Raw genomic sequence first — 12,147 nt, 5'->3', positions numbered from 1 at the left:
AAATTAAAGAAGGGCAACTTCTGGGCACTTAAATACTTGTGTGTTTAAGAATGAAGGCATTCTCCTACGTAATCAAAGTACAATTATCAAAATCAGAAAATTTAATGTTGATACAATGCCATTATCTAACCTGTAGTCCATAGATAAATTTCACACACTGTTGCAAAAACGTCTATTATAATTTTTTTTCCCAGTCTGAAATCCCACCCAGGATTATACATTAAATGTTGTTGTCATGTTTCTTCAGTCTACTTTATCTGGAGTAATCTTTTAGCCTTTTTTGTAATAAATGACCTTAATATTTTTAAAAAGTACAAATAAATAATTTTATTGAGTGTCCCTCAATTTGGGCTTAAGTGATATTTCCTCTTGTTCAGATTTAGGTTTTTCTTTTTGGCAGGAATACAGAGAAGTGATGTTGCATCTCTGTCAGTTTGTCTCAAAATTGGTTCCCCCATCCTACCACCATAAAGTTACTACTTTTCCCTTTGTAATTAACATGTAACTGGTAGGAGATACTCTGTGATTCTATAAAAATCCTATTCATCATTAAATATTCACCCACTAGTTACAGTATCAAGATGAGTCTTGCTTGAATTATTGTACTGACAGTGGCCAAATGGTGAATTTTATATATTTGACAAGATGTAGCTTTGTTCCAGTAAAGAGCTATTATTACATTTCATTTCCATAGTTCTTATTTTTCCGAAGTGCTACCAGTGGACAGATTCTGCAACCATAAATAAATACTATTGTACTAATATCTATAACGCATATAAAGATTATTTTCCTAAAAGCAGTCTCTTTAACAACGAAATTTAAAGAAAGGTGCTTTTTGTGTTTCCTTCTCAAGTGATTTTATTTCATCCTGAGGTTGGCACATCCTGAGGTTTAAATATTTATTTAAAGATAAATAGTATTTTTAGCATATACTTTTGCTGCCAATATTTTCTACTTTCTAGTAACATGTTTATTTCATTTTTTGCAGATTGTTTTCAAAGACCACATTCTCCTTTGCCCACAAAGCTACAAACATTTTCATATGTATCTAGAATCACTTCCGATGTTTTCACTTAACTCAAAATACATGTTATTACCAATAATGATATTAAGCCTACAAATGATAGCTTCTTGCATTGATATGAAACCTGCTATAAATCAGTAAAAGATTTTTCCATATTTGCAGCAATTCTGGAACATAAGCAAGGTTTTTATAGCTCTTTCCTTCTTTCATATAAAACGAAGATAAGGTTATTGCTGACATGGAATTGAGAGCTGATAGAGTAAATGCAAAGCTTAAAATTGATGGAAATATTTCAAACCATTTCCTAAGGAAAAGGTCTAAATCCAATGAAGAAAATTACATACTGCCATTTTAAAACTAAGTAGTCAATATGAAAAGCAATTTGCAAAAAAAAAAAAAAGTTGCTCAGGTCATTTAAAAGCAAAGATTTGTGTTCATTCAGGAAATGAAATATTTTGCTTCACATTCTAATCATGCACTAAAAACCCTAATGATTTTCTACTTGAAATTTATGGAATTTCAAACTATTAGAGAAGCCCAACATACAATAATTTACTATTATTATTTTACTTGTGTTTTCCATGAATTGTTATCACTACTCTATTTGGTCTGAGCACAAGTTATAATAGGAAAAATATCCAAGTATGTTATAATCATTTATTATTGAACTGAAAAAGTCATGTTCTCCTCAGCAACATTATTCTGGGATATCTATCCATGAGTTCATTTTGATCAGATATCTATAGATCTAGAACAGATTTCTATCTTATACCAAAAGATTTCTGTCTAAAATTCAGTTAAGCATAGATCTCTTTGACAAAGTAGTTACATACACACACAACACACATTATTTTCTAATATGGCACCTATGTTCCCTGCCTATGATCAATTATTATAAACTATTTCATTTCCTTATATGTAAACTTATGTACTGATCATGATCCTCATTAGAATATAAATTTTAAAATGGTAAATATTATGTCTACTCTATTTACCACTTCTTTCTACCACCTAGTACAATGTCCTGACACCTTTTTTTGTTCAATAAATGAATTCAATGAATTCACTAAAATAAAGTCAAACTTTTGTGGAAAATGTTGTAGGCTAATTCTGTATCATGCGAAAGTCACTTCAGTGCATTAGCTAATAGGTTTAATCCCTTAGATTGCTTAGGTCAGATGCTGTTCTGTTTTTAAATATCCATAAGTCATTTTTTTAAAAGTGCTTGAGACCTGCATGATATTTCATTTGCATTGTCCCACCTGCCAACACTCGTGTTACTGGCCAAAAAAGATAGAGCCTGAATTAAAATAATACCGAACATAACTATAATAAGGTCTATCAGATCCATAACTGAATCTCCCATGACCCCTCAGGTACCTTCTCCACTATTTCAAATTGTGGATAGCATCCACGTCAGTTAAGGCAATTTCAGTGATTCCTTAAAGAATTTATTTATTTATTTAATCATTCATTCAGTCTTTCTTTCTTGGCTGAATCAAAGTTGAGTGAAGAGCTTCCTAATCATTCAGCATTATTATTCTCTGGTTCCTTTGTATCTAGTCTGTTATTACACTTCCTAGCCCTCCTGAATGCTTGTGCCAACAGCTATCTACCCACAAACTTGTGAACTGCTTTGAATCCACCTCTACTCCCTTTGTTTCAAATTTCCTTGTACTCCATCAGTGTCCTTCATTTTATTTTACTTTTTTCATGCCTTAGATCCCTTCCTTCACATTATGATCAGGGATAAAATGCACTATTCACCATGGCTTGAAGTAAAACTCCCCTAGCTACCTGCTTCTGGTAGTTGCCACTCAACTATGCATTCACAGGGCTGGAGGTGCCCAACTCTGTCCCTGGCCTGTTCCTGCAGGAAGGGCAGTGGGCTGCGGTCACAGCGCCACCCTTCTGGCTGGTGCTCATAATAGACTTAAGTCTGAACAGTACATCAAAGGCTTACATTCAAACCATAGTTAGTTGATTAGTAAGTTATCTTCTATATTTCAAAAGACTATCAGAAATTCAATAATTGGTACTCAGTGTTTTACGTCACATGTTTAACTGTCCAAGTCTTGATGGAATAAACACAGGAAAATGAACTAATACTGAAAAAAAATGCAGTCTGATAAAGAAAGAATAGCATGATATATTACAGTTTTTAAAGGAAAGTTACAAATAATAGAGGAGAGACCAGCTACCTCAAAAAAGGGGAAATGGATTGAAGAAAGTTTGTAACAGGAAACAATGAGGATGCCGTAATTTAGGTTAAAATAATAGACAGCAACTTTAACTCACGACCCTTTAAAAATTAATTATCTGTCTGTAAAGAGGCCTGGAAGCTCCTGAGATCACTGTTCCTGCCATCAGTACTCATATAAGGTTCCCAGAGCATCCAAATATGGGCCTTTAATACTGTCTTTAATGCAGACGTAGAGAATGGACTTGAGGACACGGGGAAGGGGAAGGGTAAGCTGGGACGAAGTGAGAGAGTGGCATGGACATACATACACTGCCAAATGTAAAACAGATAGTTGGTGGGAAGCAGCAGCATAGCACAGGGAGATCAGCTCGGTGCTTTGTGACCACCTAGAGGGGTGGGATAGGGAGGGTGGGAGGGAGACGCAAGAGGGAGGAGATATGGGGATATATGTATATGTACAGCTGCGTCACTTTGTTATAAAGCAGAAACTAACACACCATTGTAAAGCAATTATACTCCAATAAAGATGTTTAAAAAAATGAAAAAAAAATACTGTGTTTAAGTTTTAATTATTAAAGTTAACAGATGTAGATGGTATGCAGCAATATTAAAGTGTGCTATTAAAAATAATACATACATTATAAATTATAATTTTATAGAATTAAGATATAATAATGTTAGACTATTTCAACACCTAAAAAAATTGAGTCAAATGATGGTGGGTACCTACTTACATGCTGTCTTTGGTTTATATGCTCCCAGGTAATAAAGTCCTAGTTGTGAATATTTTTTTATCTACATGAGATGATGGATGTTTAAACTTCAGCAATCATCATTTCACAATATATGTAAGTCAAGTCATTGTTCCATACATCTTAAACCTACACGGTCCTGTATGTCAAATACCTCTCAATAAAACGAAAAAAAATCCTAGCTGTGAAGCAGATGCCCCAAATAAAGGGCATTTTCCAACCACCTGGAGCTTCATGAATTTCACCCACAGAATACTGTCTCCACTTGAGCTGGCACCACCCATCACCAAGACCCACTGCCCTAAGTTGCTCTCCCTTCCATCAGCTCCAGATAGAAGCCGATCAGCTCGTCAGATTTTTAGTTTCTCAGAATCCAGCCCCTCACTTGGTGAGCACCAACAGGCATGGTGTGCTTTCCATACTCCAAGACTTTCTCTAGTTCCTTCCCAACTTAGGCTAAACAGACACCCATACATGCACACTACCCGTAGTACGCCTAATAAGCTCAACATAATGGGATGAGGTCCAGGACATTTAATGGCAGTGGTGGTTGTGGGGAACTCCCTGGGGAATTAGGCTGAGGGCACAGAGTGACAAAGTACAACTGTCTCATATGATGATTCATTTCTACTTCAACATTTTTATTTATCTGCCTTGCATAAGTTACTCAATTATTTTATATTTTAAAACTTTACTTCTGAACACAATAGGTTTACTATGAGGCTTGTGTGTCAAGGCAAATAGTTAACAGTTATTCCATGTTATCTTCTAACCTATAATTATTTCTTTAACATCTCACTACAAATTTAAAAATTATACTTTGTGATACAATTAAACACCTTACACTGAAGAAAACAAGGGGAAAATGTTCTATCATTCATTCAGAAAACAATAATGAAATAGCAATTCGGGTATGGTTTATTCCAGCCAAATTTGAATTTCAGATAAACAATGAATAATTTTTAATATAAGAATGTCTCAAATATTGCATGGAACATACTAAAATTATTTGTTGTTTATCTGAAATTCAAGTTTGGCTGGGTGTCCTGTATTTTATCTGGCAACCCTAAATTAGTGTAAAGATTGGCATGAAATTGACGTGACTGTATTATACAGGAATATTACACCTTTACTGAAGAATACAAGAAATCTAATCTACACATTTAAAAATGCTTTTTCCCCAAGCAGAAACAGAGGCTCTATGAACTTGTAAACTGACATTTGAAAGCTTGATATTTTGACTTCTAGCATGGGAAGCACCTCGAGAAAATATCACTGAAGGGTTGTGATCACTAACAAGGTCTGTGTTATAGTGAAAATTCAGTAAGGCAGAGAGATAGTGTATTTTGTTGTTTTTTGTGAAGGTTAAAAACACATTATTTAATGTGTCACTTAATATGTACTTAATAACATATTGGAGTTACTAATGAAAAAGAGAGGGAAGGACTCATAACAGTGGACTGAAAAACATGTGGCAAAGATAAGGACCATGACCCTTGTGGTTTATGATGAGGAGCATTTTAACTTTCTTAGTACCAAAAGGTTATCAGAACATTTCCAAAAGAAAAATGTGAATAGCATTCTACATACTGAATATAACTTTTACAGTAACTCTTACTCAAGAAAAGCATTTAACTACACAAAATATTCACTACCACACGACCATCATCTTCACTCTCATTACCCCTGGACATTTCTTGAGCTCATATGAGCTCCTGAAGCTCAGGGTCAAAGCCCATACTGTCCAGCACTCTGCTTCCCAGAGCACTTTGCTCATTGCATAATGTCAGTGAACAATCTGCCCATTTAATTCAAATTAATTACACTGCACTCTGACCAAAGCATACTGGACGCTATCATTCACAAGGGGAAAAGTACTTGGCACAAACCTGATGGCAGATAAGCAGAAGAACCAAACCATACTTCACAGATGTTATTGTATATGCCTGGACACCAGTAAACTACAGAATGGGAAAACCACTAATGTGCTTATCATATGTGTTTCTTATGCATTTTTATCAGAAAGAAATAGAAAATGGCAAATAAAGACATCATAATCCCCAAGTAGTCTATGTGTACATGATATGACTTAAAGTCAAGATGTAGAACTAGTGTTGAACCATTGAACATACTCCTGACAAATGAGTTCCTCCTACACTAAACAATTAGCTTTTTGTATTGTCTACACTTAGATAACATTAGACCTTTGCCATCTTCCCAATGAGGAGAAATTATCTGTTTTTTAAACAAGATATTTAAGAAATATCATACTTCCACAAGGAAGTTTATATTTTCTATATCTTTATTTCCACTGATAATAGCAGAATATATTTCTAGAATATTAGATGATTTAGAAAAACATCTATTCTTCCTATCTCTCGTTTATGGATGGTAATAACAACAGATTATTTTTCACAATAGTTCTGATTGTTATATTGTTCAAATTTATGAGTTAAGAAAGCCTCTTCAATGAAGATTTATTAACACAAAGTGTTCAAGTGAAGTGTTATGTTTGGAATTTTGATATTTCTGAAATGTGAATTCATCGTTGTTTTATAAAAGGTAAAGTACTGTTCAAGGCTCCATTGTGCTTAACCCAGTAAGCACTTCACATTTCAGCTTGACAAGACAAACAAACCTTCTAATGTAAAGTTCAGAACCTTTATATAAAATCCTTTGGGAGCAAAACTAAATACCAAATCTTCAGAACACATTTTTTTCTGGTATTAGAGGTATCAAAGGCATGACCACAATGTAAAATACTGACTTCACCAGATCACTTAATTACATGAATGCAAGCAAATCAAGGCCAGGACCTTGGTAAACCACCAATCAGGCATGAATGAAATCACAAGAATGGCAAATCTTCTTAAATTATAATTCATATTTAAATATTGTGAAAAATTAAGTGGTTCATTTAGCTTTTATGCATTAGAATGCATGTGTAAATCTGTGCAATTAGAAAGACAAAAGAGTTCAATGTTCAATTCTGAAAGCAGAATTTCTGCAGCAAAAGATCACTAATGGGAGATTGTCATGTCCCTCAAGTGGGCTGGGGCAGAAAAAGGTACAGTAAGTCCCCTATATATGAACCTTCAAGTTGCAAACTTTCAAAGATGCAAACGTGCGTTAGCATGTCCAATCACGTTAAGGCAATGAGTGAAACTGCAGCTTGCCCTCTGTCTCCCATTGCTGACGATCCTTCAGCTCTATATCTCCCACCTCCTCTCCCTCCTCCAGTCAGTAACTCTTCTTGCCTGTTCACTCGATGCCAGCCCCTGTGTGCCAGCTGTTGTACGGTACTACTGTACTTTTCAAGGTACTGTACTGTAAGATTAAAAATGTTTTATTTTTTGTATTTATTTTTTATGTATTATTTGTATGAAAAGTATTATAAACCTATTACAGTACAGTACTATATAGCTGATTGTGTTAGTTGGGTACCTAGGCTAACTTTGTTGGACTTATGAACAAATTGGACTTACAAATGCACTCTTGGAATGGAACTTGTTCGTATGTCGAGGACTTACTGTATTCATTTTCTATTGCTGTTATAATAAATTACAACAAACTTAGTGGCTTAAACAATGCAAATTTACTATTTTACAGCTCTGTAGGAGTCTTATGGAGCAAAAACCAAGGTATTGGCAGAGCCATGTCTTTTCTAGAGGTCCTACGGGAGGATCCACTTCCTGTTCATTTGGGACACTGACAGAATTCAGTCCCTCATAGTTGTAGGACTGAGATCCCCGATTCCTTGGTATTTGTGAGCTGCGGGCCTTTCCAGCGTCTAGGAACTGCCCCTATTTCTTTGTTTATGGTCCCCTTTCACATTTTCAAAGCCAGCAACGGCAAGTCTAATGCTTCGCGTTGCTGCTGCTTCTCCCATCTCATCTCTGTAACCCAGTCAGGAAGGGTGTTCTGCTTTAAGGACTCAAGGGATTGAATTGGGACCACCTAGATAATCCAGGATAATCTTCCCACCTGAAAGTCAGTACCCTTAATCACATCTGTAATGTCCCTTTTGCCATGTAAAGGTAACATATTCACAAGTTCTGGGGTTTAAGACATGCCATTTTGGGGTGGAGGAAGGGCATTATTCTGCCTACTAAAACCATCATATATAAAAACATTTTGAAGGGATGTCTCATAATTTTACATAGTTGTATAAAATAAACAACATAGTCATTTTTACAGAGTAAGCAGTTATAGTATCGTTATAGTATAGTATCGTTATCCTATAAGAGATTTTAGGATCCTAAAACATGTCAATCAGTTTGGCACATGCAATGATATATATTGGTGTTGATTAAAAGGAAAAAATATGTTATGACTCAGAACTATTTCTGAGATTTCTGAGTAGGACAAATTATAAATGGCAGCCTTAATAAAATCTTCTAACAACAATCAAAAACATCTCTAATAATCACCTTTAGGAATATTCACAGCAGTATTCAGTAAAGTCTGTTGAACATCAGTGTAATTATTACTCATCTAAAAATCATATTTCTTATGAGCTAAACTTCCTTTAGCGTTTTCAACCATGCTCACTGGGTTCTTTCCCCAAAACACTTGCATTGGCACCCAATCATTGTTTTGCATAGGTTTCAGGGACAGTGTCTTCCTTCTCAACTAGGCTATACATTTAGAGGGCAAGAACTATCATACAGGTGTTTTTTGTGTCCCTCTTCCACAGTCTCCCACTCACAGCCTTCTACAACGATTACCACATGCTATGCAATAAATATATTGATGTTGCTTTCTCTAGTACTGAGGTATATGTATCCATTCCATTCCAGGGTATATATTACCCTGCCTATTTGGACATTATGAAGAAATTTATTTTGGAAGTTATTTAGAAAGATTTCCCCTGGGAACAAAGCTACATATTCTTGGCATATATGGATTGGCTACACTGACACCTGAGTGTGAAACTTGAGAACATTAGGCTCAATTACATGTTTACACATGTCTAGTGAATATAATCACCATGTCTGAAGCATCTATTTTTAAAACACCTAGGCTTCTAGTAAATAGTAGGTGTGAAATTAAGATAACTTGTTGGTATTCCTAGTTATATATTTCACCTGAAATTTTTAATAGTAGGGTGTAAGTGTGAACAGATTTGATTATACAATCATCCTGTTACTGGGGAAATTTGGCTAAAAAGTTTGACATCTTTTGGAAAGATGGATTTAATACATACTATTTCTTTTATACTTGTTGCCTTCTTCATTGCCTGCTTGGAATAAACCTGCTAAGTGTGTTATTTGGAAAGTAAAGCATAAAATTTCTTGTTTAAAGAGATAACAAGACTAGAAAGCCATGAAGGTTATTCACAGTTGCCAAGCTGATAAATGAGACTAAACAGAAAATAGATCCAAAGTATAGGAATCAATTGAGGTTTCCTAGTAAGACATTTGCTATAATTATAATGTCATCCTTGATAAATTGAGTCTTTTATTCCTCATCTATAAGCTATCTAGTACTTTCCCCAAAGAAGACAAAACTGCTAATTAAATGGTGCATTTTGTTTAAAAAATCAGTTTTTATATCACAAATTTATTTAGACATCTACTTTACACCTGTAAATATGTTATTTAAAGAATATATTGTGGCAATGACACTTTTATATTCACCAATAGTTTTTACGATATTTCAAGTACTTTATAATGAATGTTTATACATATTTGCCTACTATTGTTTTATAAATGAAAGAGGATGCTATTTTCTTTCAATAATTAGTGTAAAGTATCACTTAGTTAACATTTGTGGTGATAGTGAATTATTAAGAATCTTGGTACCATCAAAAAATCATATTTGTTAACATCACCACCAAATCTCATCAGAAAATCGTTTATTGGGAAGCTATCAAGCTCAGGGTGGCAGATTCAAGTTTTCCAAAATTCTAATTTTCCCTTGAAAGATAAACTTTTTGTCTTTGACTACAATACTGCCAGTTATCTTTCCTTTCAGTGACAGGCTTACTTTGTTTATTTTTAAGGAAATCAAGTCAATGTGTGAATAACCATAGTTACTTGTCAGATACTCTTTCAGATAAACATAGCATAGTGTACTATGAAGTAAGTGGCTAGTTCATATTACAACTATAACAATCTCACAAGTGTTTCTCTTAGAGATGTTACCATACTTTGGTTTGCAGCAGAAGTGCTTTATTTAAAATATGAATATTTATTGAAATATTTATATTTACTAAAATATTAAAAATATGACCATTCAAATGAAAAGATTTAATGGAATTTATAATGTTTACTGCTTCAAGAAGACATCCTTAAGTGAAATTGCTTTTTTTTTTTTAAACTGTGTGGTGGTAAAGATTATATGAATATGAGTGCAACTGAAGGCCAGTGCCTTCATTCATGTCAAGAAGCCAGGCATTTTACCTTCTATTGTTTTTGTAACATCAGTCTAAATGTCAACATAAACACAAACAAATAATATTATAGTATTATGAAAATTGTTTTGATTTTCTGGACCCCTTACAGAGTGTCAGGTCCCCCAGAAGGTCAGGGACCATATAGTGAGGGCTGCTGGTATTGTTAAAGCTGATTTTGTATATTTGTGTGTGTGTGTATATGTATATATATTTATGTTTAAATTTCTGACCGACAGATACAGATATCTCTTTTCTAATGTTCAAAAAGCATTTACTAAAACTGATCCTATAGTGATATATAAAGTAAATTTCAATAAACACGCAAAAGCAGAACTAATTAAAGAGCACATACACTGACCAGGATGCAATTAACAAGTGTTTCTAACAAAAAAAATCAACCTCAAATAATCCAAAACATTGAAAATGTTTTTTAAAAAGTTTTAAAAATGTTTTTCAAAAGCTAACATACAAATGAATGCCATCAAAATTGATCAGAAACTATTTAGAAATTAATATACATTTGTATATATGTATATATACACTTAATATATGTTATTTAATATATGAATGGTACCTATAATACATGTTATCCTAATACATGTTATTTCACAAAGCCACACTCAGAATAAAACTAATGGCCTCAACTGTTTTAATCAAGAAACAGGAATTAATGCACTGAACATTCAACTTAAACCCTAAACAAGAGAAAAAATTTAAACGAGTTTCATTTTTAAATGTCATTAAACTAGTGGTGTTCATTTTAAAATGAAAAAAATGTCAAATATTGGTAAATTTAGCAACATAATTTATTCTGCTATATATTACTCAAATATGTCCTTGCAACATATATTTGATAATGACTCCAATTATTATCCAATTATGCCACAAAAAATTTTGGTAATTTTGGAAGAGACACACATATATATAATATATATATTATTATGGTAATAAGAGACAAAGTATTGAAATTACCGACAAAATCAGGAAATATGAAAAATCAAAAATGTTTCTCAACATTCTCATTCAAGTTTGTTTTCTAAGGCCTAGCTAAAGTAATAAAAACAGAGAGAAAAACAGATATGAAGAGCTGAAATATGAATGTAATATTAGCATTATATACATATGATAATTTACCAGAAAATGATACAGAACTACATGATGTAAAAGCAAAACCTATTCCACGTAACAGAAATCACTCACCAGAAAACAGAAACATAATACCATTTTAAGGAAATAAACACCCCTGTGTGTGTGTTTGCCTGCATGTCTATATTTGTATCAACACAAAGAAAATAGTTGTGGAAGGATGCACACTGGGATAATGAAACCATACAAGGACAATGAGAAGGTTAGAGAAGATTGCAAACTTATTTTTTCATTATGTAAGTATATGTAAATCTTTGTTAGCATGAAACATGTATTACTGATTTTAATTGTTGAAAAATATAAAACATTTTAAGTTTTATAAATAAAATTCATAAATTTTATGTAAAACAATAAATTAAACAAGCTAAAATATCATTATGCTTTTAAACTTAACAAATACTTTATAGGCAACAACTAAATACACAAAAGTATCTACAGAAAACAGAAGAGGAGACTCGGTGAAATGGGGGAAAAATATTCATGTACCAGGGTAGGAAAACCCAATGTTATAAATACGATAGTTCACCTATTAAATACCTCAGTTTGGGATTTGACAAATTTACATTAATACATCTTGGAATAGAAAACAGAATGTCACCAAGAATTCTTTGGAGAAAGAAAGGTA

The sequence above is a fragment of the Orcinus orca genome, chromosome 3, assembly GCF_937001465.1.
Source record: "Orcinus orca chromosome 3, mOrcOrc1.1, whole genome shotgun sequence".
Taxonomy (NCBI): Eukaryota; Metazoa; Chordata; class Mammalia; order Artiodactyla; family Delphinidae; genus Orcinus; species Orcinus orca.
The sequence above is the reverse complement of the archived record's forward strand: the minus strand, read 5'-3'. Positions refer to the sequence as shown.